Genomic DNA, 12,353 nt, shown 5'->3' with positions numbered 1-12,353 from the left:
CCCCTCTCCTCGACCCTGATGGGGGGGCAGCCTCCCCATAGATCCCTCTCCTCCACCCTGATGGGGGGGGCAGCCTCCCCATAGACCACTCTCCTCAACCCTGATGGGGGGGCAGCCTCCCCATAGACCACTCTCCTCGACCCTGTTGGGGGGGCAGCCTCCCCATAGACCACTCTCCTCGACCCTGATGGGGGGGCAGCCTCCCCATAGACCACTCTCCTCAACCCTGTTGGGGGGGCAGCCTCCCCATAGACCACTCTCCTCGACCCTGATGGGGGGGCAGCCTCCCCATAGACCCCTCTCCTCGACCGTGATGGGGTGGCAGCCTCCCCATAGACCACTCTCCTTGACCCTGATGGGGGGGGCAGCCACCCCATAGACCCCTCTCCTCGACCCTGACGGGGGGGGGGGGGGGCAGCCTCCCCATAGACCCCTCTCCTCAACCCTGATGTCCCAGGAGGACATGCTCTCGGCGGGATTAAAGATAAACAGCGACTCGGCTTCCCCGAGAGGATACCATAAACACAAGCCCTGCGGTGACGCACCACAAACGCATCGGCAGGCCACCATACGACACCTATCAATTTCGACTGTTCTGTTGTTGTTGTCCCTGTGACGGGGTGATACCAGGAAACCAAGAGGAGAATTGTGGATAATGGGGAGGGGTTTCCTCTCTATGCATGTCAACACCCACCACCACCTTCCAACGCAAACAAACACACACACACACACACACACACACACACACACACACACACACACACACACACACACACACACACACACACACACACACACACACACACACACACACACACACACCCCTTTTGGAAAACAAACACAACGTAAACAGACCAGATAATTAGAGCTCAATTTCAGCCAAATGATTGTCCAAGCATTTCTCCACATGGCTAAGCTAAATAACACATTTAGATTGATGCTTTGATGCTCCATTTCAGGATAATGCCAGATGGGTTGGTCCATTTTTTACTTGGGATTTTTGTGCAAAATGATCATATCTGACTAATAACGGAGGCCTAAAGGAATAAAATGGGCCGTTCTGGGACTCTCAGGAAAACATTGGGTTGGTGTGTTAGAAATGCCAGATTCTGGTCCCAGTCCACCCCTGCTCCTAATATTGTATCTCTCCAACCCTAGCTCCACCCCTGCTCCTAATATTGTATCTCTCCATCCCTAGCTCCACCCCTGCTCCTAATATGGTATCTTTTCAACCCTAGCTCCACCCCTGCTCCTAATATTGTATCTCTCCATCCCTAGCTCCACCCCTGCTCCTAATATTGTATCTATCCAACCCTAGCTCCACCCCTGCTCCTAATATGGTATCTCCCCATCCCTAGCTCCACCCCTGCTCCTAATATTGTATCTATCCAACCCTAGCTCCACCCCTGCTCCTAATATGGTATCTCCCCATCCCTAGCTCCACCCCTGCTCCTAATATGGTATCTATCCATCCCTAGCTCCACCCCTTCTCTTAATACTGTATCTCTCCATCCCTAGCTCCACCCCTTCTCTTAATACTGTATCTATCCATCCCTAGCTCCACCCCTGCTCCTAATATGGTATCGCTCCAACCCTAGCTCCACCCCTGCTCCCAATATTGTATCTCTCTACCCCTAGCTCCACCCCTGCTCCTAATATGGTATCTATCCATCCCTAGCCCCACCCCTGCTCCTAATATTGTATCTCTCCACCCCTAGCCCCACCCCTGCTCCTAATATTGTATCTCTCCACCCCTAGCCCCACCCCTGCTCCTAATATTGTATCTCTCCATCCCTAGCTCCACCCCTGCTCCTAATATTGTATCTCTCCATCCCTAGCCCCACCCCTGCTCCTAATATTGTATCTCTCCATCCCTAGCCCCACCCCTGCTCCTAATATGGTATCTATCCATCCCTAGCTCCACCCCTGATCCTACTACTGTATCTCTCCATCCCTAGCTCCACCCCTGCTCCTAATATTGTATCTCTCCATCCCTAGCCCCACCCCTGCTCCTAATATGTTATCTATCCATCCCTAGCTCCACCCCTGCTCCTAATATTGTATCTCTCCAACCCTAGCTCCACCCCTAGCTCCACCCCTGCTCCTAATATAGTATCTATCCACCCCTAGCTCCACCCCTGTTTCAGGAAGACTCTTAGGCCAGACATGTCCAATTTGTAAGTCGCTCTGGATAAGAGCGTCTGCTAAATGACATAAATGTAAATGTAAATGTTATAGACGTGTTTAGAGAATCCCTAAATAGAAGATCAGTGATAGATGAGAAATGAGATCTAATGACGCATTTATTTACAGTACGGTTCCCAGCTCTGTTAACTGACACACACACACACACACACACACACACACACACACACACACACACACACACACACACACACACACACACACACACACACACACAGACAAAATAGAGAGATTCCATGAGCCTTGCATAAGTATCTTTCGAGGGGAGTTGTGATCGAGGTGTGAAGACAGAACGGCACATTCTTGAGTTCATCTTTATGAATTAGACCCTGCCAAACGATAAGGGCTTGAATCGCTTTGATGCGATGCACCAAATGATCTTGCTAATGATTGTGTGTGTGTGTGTGTGTGTGTGTGTTCTTTGAGTTCTTATCTTAACATATTTAATCCCATCGGTCACAATAGTGACCGTAAAAAACGTTTTCAGTTATAAGGCTCTAAAAATGTTACTGAATGATCTATCAATGTATTTCCAGCAAATATTGAAATAATAAAGGGTCTCAATGAAAGATGTGCAGTGTCACATGTTTAGTGTGAATTGTCACATGACCAGAGCTGTTTACTTCCTGGTTGCACCATGAGAAGAGGATGACTGCATCAAAGCTCCCAAACAAAAGGTTAGTAAAGTATGTTAACATAAAGTTAGGACAAATATTTTTGGTACACATCATCTTTAAGGTGTCTAGTATTGATACATTCATTTGCAATTACTCAACTTTGTTCAGTGTGGTCATAGAATGTGTAAACATGTTGACGGCAACAATAGTGACCGGCGGGATAACACAGTGCATCTAGGTATACACATAGTTATATACATTTACATTTAAGTCATTTAGCAGACGCTCTTATCCAGAGCGACTTACAAATTGGTGCATTCACCTTATGATATCCAGTGGAACAGCCACTTTACAATAGTGCATCTAAATCTTTTAAGGGGGGGGGGGGGGGGGGGGGGGGTTAGAAGGATTACTTTATATACACACATAGTTCTGGTTTTACGTAACTTTCTACTCTGTTCTTTCTTTTAGTTTCACTTTGAGTCAAGATCTGGACATGTTTGATCTAGGTGACTGCCCAGACAAGGCATGCAACATTGCAGTTATCCCTCAAAATGAGAAAGATGCTGTCCTCAGTGATTGTGATAGCGATGGGTCAGATATGGAGTATGGACCGGCCATTTGCCAGCCAGGCTGTTGAATGCATATCCTGAACATATGCAAACAGATCATGACAGGAACAACGTTATCAGTGATGATGACCTACCCCTCATCCCCCCCATCCACAACCTCCCCCACCCCCCTCCATTGTTGATAATGAAGAGCCAAGGGCCTCTACCCGCCAGAGGGTCCAGTCAGAAGAGCCAAGGGCCTCTACAAGCCATAGGGGTCAGCCAGAAGAGCCAAGGGAAAAGCTGCAGGTGGTCAAAAATAAAGATTGAGTGTTCAAACAATCGAAGAGGCCTGCCACTGATGTGATTCCAAAACACATAGTATACAACCCAAATATGCAAAAGTTTGGCACGAAACCACTGAGCCACGGAAGGAGATCTTTACTGACTGCTACTGTTGAAGATCAGGCAAGATATGACAAAACTTCTCACTGGCCAATCAAGACGATGCACCGGTTCCAGAGAAGTCGTCATTGTGACAAACGTACTACCTATGCATGTGAGAAATGCAAAACGCCACTGCACATTGAGTGCTTCAAGATATACCATGGACAGTAGAAAACGAGATAAGATCGAATGAAAAAGGGCTGAAAAAGACAACAAAAGAAAAATTGAAAAGTCGATAAAGGGTGAGGAGAAGCAGTACAACGGACTCTAGGAAGAAAAGAAAAGTCGACGAAAAAGACAATCAAAATGACTGAAATGTTTTTGGAAAAGGTCAATTGATTCAAGACATACTGTATGACAGTAGGAATAGTAGGAAAATAGTGATGCACAAACTAATTTTGCTCTTGGTTCTGAAGCCTAACTCTATGATATACTGTATATATATATAAGCACTCATTGTGCAGTGGTGCTTTTTAAATATATATATATATACATATAATTGTATTTTGTTCAGTGTAGGCCTCTACTTGAATGCATATTCTACAGGCTACCTCTATCCTAAATGTTACCTTTATGTTCAGTGGGAATGAATCACACGACTGCTATACATTTGTTAGTGAATGTTGCTCTAAAATGTCACAATGACAATGTTACAATGAATATTGCACTAAAGTACAAGTTCAAATGTTACAATAAAGTTACAATATTAATGTTTCAATACATGTTACAATAAAGTAACAATGTTGAAATACATCGATGGTTGTTTTTTTGTCTTTGCTCTCAGTATTCAAATCGATGTAGTGTAATGGTTTTTGATGTGTAAAACAGTCACACTAGAATGTGACGGGGCATTCTAGTGGCAATGCTGGGGACTGCTAGTGACAGAGTTTTAAATGTGTTAATAACTGGGTTGGGATATATAAGAACTTTGATAACTGCATAGGAGAAATATGTTAATTCAGTATACGTAACATTATCCCACCGGTCACAATTGTGACCGACCATAAAACACACTTTTTCACCTACTTTTCCATTAAAATTTCAAAAAATAATGATTGATTACTTCAAAGGGTTACTAATGGCACTTGATTTGGATATTTTCATGTCTGGGAAAAATTTGGGATTAAATGGGTTAATGTTTAAAACTGATTTACTTGATAAATTATACATGCAGCCATAAAGCCTTTTATAACAGCTAAATAACACATACCATTTGTCATTGTTATAGCATCTGGTATGTACTGTAGCATCTTATGTAGCATGTAATAGCATGTGTCATTGTTATAGCATCTGGTATGTACTGTAGAATATTATGTAGCATGTAATAACATTTGTCATTGTTATAGCATCTGGTATGTACTGTAGAATATTATGTAGCATGTAATAACATTTGTCATTGTTATAGCATCTGGTATGTACTGTAGCATCTTATGTAGCATGTAATAACATTTGTCATTGTTATAGCATCTTATGTAGCATGTAATAACATTTGTCATTGTTATAGCATCTGGTATGTACTGTAGAATATTATGTAGCATGTAATAACATGTGTCATTGTTATAGCATCTGGTATGTACTGTAGAATCTTATGTAGCATGTAATAACATGTGTCATTGTTATAGCATCTGGTATGTACTGTAGCATCTTATGTAGCATATAATAGCATTTGACATACGCTGTCATCCAGACTGTAATAGCAGTTGTTACTAACAGTTGACATATGACAACAGGATAAAAGTGTCTCATAACTATTTTAAAACTACTTATGACACATGTTTTAAGTGTTATATAACTGTTATAAAGGCTTTATGAATACAGTCATAAGGACACCTAGAGTAAACTGTTACCAGAAAAATCATAGATAGACTTTTATGTTTTTGTGTGAATCATTTTTAGCCCTTTGAGCGTATAATAAAAATGATGGTTATTTTCCTCTTTGCTCCTGAACGGAAAAGCACCTCTTCAAACATCTCAAAATGACTATTTTGAGGATCAAAAGTTTATACAAAGTCCACGTCCGTCAACGTGACACTGACACCTTCGTCCACCAACCTAGATTTCCTGTTGTTGTTGTCTCATGTTTGATTGAATGCCCTCTCTGTCCGTTGGTCTATTAGATTCCAGTAGACTGTCGTCCAGGGGGGGCTTACTGTTTTGCTCTCTCTTGCTCCCCCTAACCCCCCCCTGCAAGCTCTCAGTCTGTGATGTTGTTTCTCTTCGACCCCCACAACACCACAGTGTTGACTGACCCGAGCCCCTGTCTCCTCCCAAGTGGTCAACACATCACAAACATTAAGAAGACCAGCTCTCTGTTTCAGACAAACATCACTGACTCTTTTTGTTGTCCGAGGGACAGGGGGGAGACGGGGGAGGTGTGAGGGGGGGGGTCTCAGGGTTTATCTCTCGAAAATCTCCTCTCCCTATCGCCTTCCACTGCTCTATCCCACAACAGCGACAACAGAACATGTCAATCAAAATGATGGCTCAAAGTGTAGGAGAGATTGACTTCATCACTACTTATTTTTGTAAGAAGTGTTGACATGCTGAATGTATCCCATGCACCCATGCATAGCCCACAAAACATCTCTTCACAATCCCCAAGTCCAGAACAGACTATGGGAGGCGCACAGTACTACATAGAGCCATGACTACATGGAACTCTATTCCACATCAGGTAACTGATGCAGCAGTAGAATCAGATTAACAAAACAGATAAAAATGCATCTTATGGAATAGCGGGGACTGTGAAGAGACACAAACATTGGCACAGACACATACACATGAGAAGACACACTCTACACACACGTACATATGGATTTCGTATTGTAGATATGTGATAGTAGACTAGTGGCCTGAGGGAACACAGTTAATGTGTTGGGAAAAGTGTTATTAAATGTAATGTCATGTAATATTTGTAATTGTATATAACTGCCTTAATGATGCTGGACCCCAGGAAGAGTAGCTGCTGCCTTGGCAGGAACTAATGGAGATCCTTAATAAAAAAATAATAAAAAAATAAATAAAAAAAATTAACCTTTAACTAGGCAAGTCCGTTAAGAACAAATTCTCATTTACAATGACGGCCTACCCGGACGACGCTGGGCCAATTGTGAGCCGCCTTATGGGACTCCCAATCACGGCCGGTTGTGATACAGCCTGGAATCGAACCAGGGTGTCTGTAGTGACGCCTCTGAGATGCAGTGCCATTAGAGAACAATGTGCCACTCAGGAGCCCTCTATAAATACAAAATACATGTGAAAATGTTCAGCTCAGAGGTATCTATACACATCCTCTCTCTCTCTTTGTAATGTTGTGTCTCCCTTGTTGTGATGTGTGTTTTGTCCTATATTTATATTGTATTTATTTTTTTATTTTGCGTTTCGGTTACCGTCATTGTAAATAAGAATTTATTCTTAATAACTGGCTTGCCTAGTTAAATAAAGGTTTAAATAAATAAATATAAAAATAAATAGCTAGCTATCACACACGATGAACTTCACACACATCAGTGGATTCGCCCCCAAATAGCACCCTATTACCTATATAACTGCCCTACATTCGACCAGATACCTATGGGCCCCTGGTCAAAAGTAGTGCACTATATAGGGAACAGTGTGTCCGGTCCTTGTGAGTTATTTGACATGGCTCCTGATTCCCGATGTGATGCACATGATTCCTCTTGTTCTCTGTGGCCCCATGAGAAGTGGTACCGTGATAGCCAGCCCGGGTCGTAGTGTTATAGCCAGCCCGGGTCGTAGTGTTATAGCCAGCCCGGGTCGTAGTGTTATAGCCAGCCCGGGTCGTAGTGTTATAGCCAGCCCGGGTCGTAGTATTATAGCCAGCCCGGGTCGTAGTGTTATAGCCAGCCCGGGTCGTAGTGTTATAGCCAGCCCGGGTCGTAGTGTTATAGCCAGCCCGGGTGTAGTGTTATGGCCAGCCCGGGTCGTAGTGTTATAGCCAGCCCGGGTGTAGTGTTATGGCCAGCCCGGGTTGTAGTGTTATGGCCAGCCTGGGTCGTAGTGTTATAGCCAGCCCGGGTGTAGTGTTATGGCCAGCCCGGGTCGTAGTGTTATGGCCAGCCTGGGTCGTAGTGTTATAGCCAGCCCGGGTGTAGTGTTATGGCCAGCCCGGGTCGTAGTGTTATGGTACTCAAGTGTCTCGGTGTCTTTATTATAAAAAATGTCAAATGTAACCGGTCTTGGACAATTTAGACTCTTAAAACACTCATAATTATCAGCTCTCATTCAGTCAATAGATAAAACCTCTTTGTCAGGCCAAATATCCACACTCCTTTCGTGATACATTAATGTCTTATTGCCTATTGAACCCTGGGTTTCCCACTTTTACCCGTGACACATGTTACAGATGCTGTATCTTAATTTGATCATCCTGTTGTTGCAGAAATGTTCACAACACAACAGGAAATGCAAGCTTCTAGTTGATCCCTTCGAAACACCTGTAGTAAGGGGGAGACCGGGGAAGTTGTAACACATTTGGTATTTGTATCTATTAAAAAACAGAAAAAAATATGTATTTAAGTGAAAAGTAGGCATGGCTCTAAAACAGATTTTTTTTAAAACATTTACATGAGCACCACAATGCATACTCCACCAATGCTCAACCAAGGTTTTTCAGCACACAGCTTTGACCTACTACAGTAGCTATGTTGGTCTATTGAACGTCAAACAATGTGTAGGCAGGTTTCTTAGGATATAAAACTTATCAAACATCCTAATTCAAACTCTTAGAGGAAGTGCTTCCCCAATAATATGATATGTACCTCATACAAGGTAAAGTATTGGATTCTTCCACATTCTTTCACCACACGAAATCCCATTCCACTTCAAGCTTATTTCTTTGGGGGGGGGGGGTTGATATATGAAAACAAGCTTTTCTTTTATACTTAGAAAACCATCGTGCTTGATTGAGTGAGTTGTTTTGTCTTGCAGTAATCTGACTGTTTTTCCTTAAACGTTTTTATTTAGCAATACATGTCATTGAGAAAAATATTTTTTGGGGGGCGGGTCAGTAGGTGAACACAGTCACTCATACAGTGCCTTCAGAAAGTACTCATACCCCTTGTCCTATTATTCCACATTCTGTTGTGTTACAGCCTGTCACGCCCTGGCCTTAGTATTATTTGTTTTCTTTATTATTTTAGTTAGGTCAGGGTGTGACATGGGGAATGTTTGTGTTTTATAGGTTTTGGGTGGTTATATGGTAAAGGGGGTGTTGGGTGTAGTGTATGGGTTTGTGTTGAGTGCATGTGTCTAGCTGTGTCTATGTTGGTGTAGTTGTCTAGGAGAGTCTATGGTTGCCTGAATGGGTTCCCAATTAGAGACAGCTGATTTCTGTTGTCTCTGATTGGGAGCCATATTTAGGGTAGCCATAGGCTTTCATTTGATGTGGGTAATTGTCTATGTTATACGTTTGTAGCCTGTATGTGCACTACGTTATTAGCTTCACGGTCGTTTGTTTGTTTTGTTAGTTTTGTAAGTGTTTTGTTTTCGTTTTGCCGTCGTCATCAATAAAAGAGATGGCTTATTTTCCTACTGCTGCGTTTTGGTCCGTCAATCCTCCACACGACCGTGACAGAATTACCCACCAATACAGGACCAAGAGGCATGTAAAGCGGCAACAGGACCCACCTACACAGGATTCTTGGACATGGGAGGAGATACTGGATGGTAAGGGGCCGTGGGCACAACCGGGAGAATATCGCCTTCCTAGTGAAGAGCTGGAGGCAGCTAAAGCCGAGAGGAGGCGATATGAGGAGGCAGCACGGAGACAAGGCTGGAAGCCCGTGAGTACAACCCAAAAATTTCTTGGGGGGGGCCTTAAAGGGAGTGTGGCGAAGTCAGGTAGGAAACCTGCGCCTACTCCCTGTACCTACCGCCTACTCCCTGTACCTACCGTGGAGAGCGAGAGTACGGGCAGACACCGTGTTACACAGTAGAGCGCACGGTGTCTCCTGTACACGTGCATAGCCCGGTTCGGTACATTTCAGCTCCACGTATCGGCCGGGCTAGACTGAGCGTTGAGCCGTATGCCATGAAGCCGGCCCAACGCATCTGGTCACCAGTGCGTCTCCTCGGGCCGGCGTACATGGCACCAGCCTTACGCATGGTGTCCCCGGTTCGCCTACATAGCCCGGTGCGGGTTATTCCACCTCCCCGCACTGGTCAGGCGACGGGGAGCATACAACCAGGTAAGGTTGGGCAGGCTCGGCGCTCAAGGGAGCCAGTACGCATGCACGGTCCGGTATTTCCGGCGCCACCTCCCCGCCCCTACTCAGTACCACCAGTGCCTCCTCCACGCACTAGCCCTATGGTGCGTGTCTCCAGCCCTTTACCACCAGTGCATAAACCACGCACCAAGCCTCCTGTGTGTCCCCAGAGTCCTGTGCGTCCTGTTGCTGCTCCCCGCACTAGCCCTGAGATGCGTGTCCCCAGTCCGGTACCACCAGTTCCGGCACCACGCACTAGGCCTAATGTGCGCTCCCAGGGTCCAGTATGCCCTGTTCCTGCTCCCCGCACTAGCCCTGAGATGCGTGTCCCCAGCCCGGTACCACCAGTTCCGGCACCATGCACCAGGCCTACAGTGCGCATCAGCCGGCAAGAGTCTGTCGTCTGCACAGCGATGCCTGAACTGCCCGTCTGCCAAGCGCCATCTGAGCCATCCGTCTGCCCCGAGCCATTAGAGCCGCCCGTCTGTCCCGAGCCGTCAGAGCCGTTCGTCAGTCAGGAGCCGCTAGAGCCATTCGTCAGACAGGATCTGCCAGAGCCGCCAACCAGACAGGATCTGCCAGAGCCGCCAACCAGACAGGATCTGCCAGAGCCGCCAACCAGACAGGATCTGCCAGAGCCGCCAACCAGACAGGATCTACCAGATCCGCCAGCCAGCCATGAGCAGCCAGATCCGCCAGCCAGCCATGAGCAGCCAGATCCGTCAGCCAGCCATGAGCAGCCAGATCCGTCAGCCAGCCATGAGCAGCCAGATCCGTCAGCCAGCCATGAGCAGCCAGATCCGTCAGCCAGCCATGAGCAGCCAGATCCGTCAGCCAGCCATGAGCAGCCAGATCCGTCAGCCAGCCATGAGCAGCCAGATCCGTCAGCCAGCCATGAGCAGCCAGATCCGTCAGCCAGCCATGAGCAGCCAGATCCGTCAGCCAGCCATGAGCAGCCAGATCCGTCAGCCAGCCATGAGCAGCCAGATCCGTCAGCCAGCCATGAGCAGCCAGATCCGTCAGCCAGCCATGAGCAGCCAGATCCGTCAGCCAGCCATGAGCAGCCAGATCCGTCAGCCAGCCATGAGCAGCCAGATCCGTCAGCCCGGAGCTGCCGTTCCTCAGCCCGGAGCTGCCGTTCCTCAGTCCGGAGCTGCCGTTCCTCAGTCCGGAGCTGCCGTTCCTCAGTCCGGAGCTGCCGTTCCTCAGTCCGGAGCTGCCGTTCCTCAGTCCGGAGCTGCCGTTCCTCAGTCCGGAGCTGCCGTTCCTCAGTCCGGAGCTGCCCCTTATCCTGGTGCTCTCCCTTAGTCCGGAGCTGCCCCTTAGTCCGGAGCTGCCCCTTATCCTGGTGCTCTCCCTTAGTCCGGAGCTGCCCCTTAGTCCGGAGCTGCCCCTTATCCTGGTGCTCTCCCTTAGTCCGGAGCTGCCCCTTAGTCCGGAGCTGCCCCTTAGTCCGGAGCTGCCCCTTAGTCCGGAGCTGCCCCTTAGTCCGGAGCTGCCCCTTAGTCCGGAGCTGCCCCTTAGTCCGGAGCTGCCCCTTAGTCCGGAGCTGCCCCTTAATTCAGGGGGGTTAATGTGGAGGGGGGTCATTTGGAGGAAGCTAAGGAGGCGGTTAGTGACTGTGGTGGGGTGGGGACCACGACCAGTGCCGGAGCCGCCACCGTGGAAGGAAGCCCACCCAGACCCTCCCCTAGACTGTGTAGTGGTGCGCCCGGAGTTCGCACCTTAAGGGGGGGGTTATGTCACGCCCTGGCCTTAGTATTATTTGTTTTCTTTATTTTAGTTAGGTCAGGGTGTGACATGGGGAATGTTTGTGTTTTATAGGTTTTGGGTGGTTATATGATAAAGGGTTGGGTATGGGTTTGTGTTGAGTGCATGTGTCTAGCTGTGTCTATGTTGGTGTAGTTGTCTAGGAGAGTCTATGGTTGCCTGAATGGGTTCCCAATTAGAGACAGCTGATTTCTGTTGTCTCTGATTGGGAGCCATATTTAGGGTAGCCATAGGCTTTCATTTGATGTGGGTAATTGTCTATGTTATACGTTTGTAGCCTGTATGTGCACTACGTTATTAGCTTCACGGTCGTTTGTTTGTTTTGTAAGTGTTTTGTTTTCGTTTTGCCGTCGTCATCAATAAAAGAGATGGCTTATTTTCCTACTGCTGCGTTTTGGTCCGTCAATCCTCCACACGACCGTGACACAGCCTGAATTCAAAAGGGATTAAATCCTTACTTTTTTATCTCACCCATCTACACACCATACCCCATAATAATAAAGTGAAATCATGTTTTTTAAACATTTTTGCAAATG

General features: G+C 46.7%; 1 long non-coding RNA gene across 1 annotated transcript; it reads left to right on the top strand.

Moving 5' to 3' along the window:
- The first annotated feature begins 406 nt into the window (after nucleotides 1–406).
- LOC129826791 (uncharacterized) lies at nucleotides 407–4,573 on the top strand. Its single transcript, XR_008755082.1, has 2 exons — nucleotides 407–2,882; nucleotides 3,294–4,573. It is a non-coding gene; the product is annotated as an uncharacterized LOC129826791 (long non-coding RNA).
- The last annotated feature ends 7,780 nt before the right edge of the window (nucleotides 4,574–12,353 follow it).

This window comes from Salvelinus fontinalis, chromosome 28 (genome assembly GCF_029448725.1).
Source record: "Salvelinus fontinalis isolate EN_2023a chromosome 28, ASM2944872v1, whole genome shotgun sequence".
Classification (NCBI taxonomy): Eukaryota; Metazoa; Chordata; class Actinopteri; order Salmoniformes; family Salmonidae; genus Salvelinus; species Salvelinus fontinalis.
This window is presented reverse-complemented; position numbering and strand designations above follow the sequence as displayed.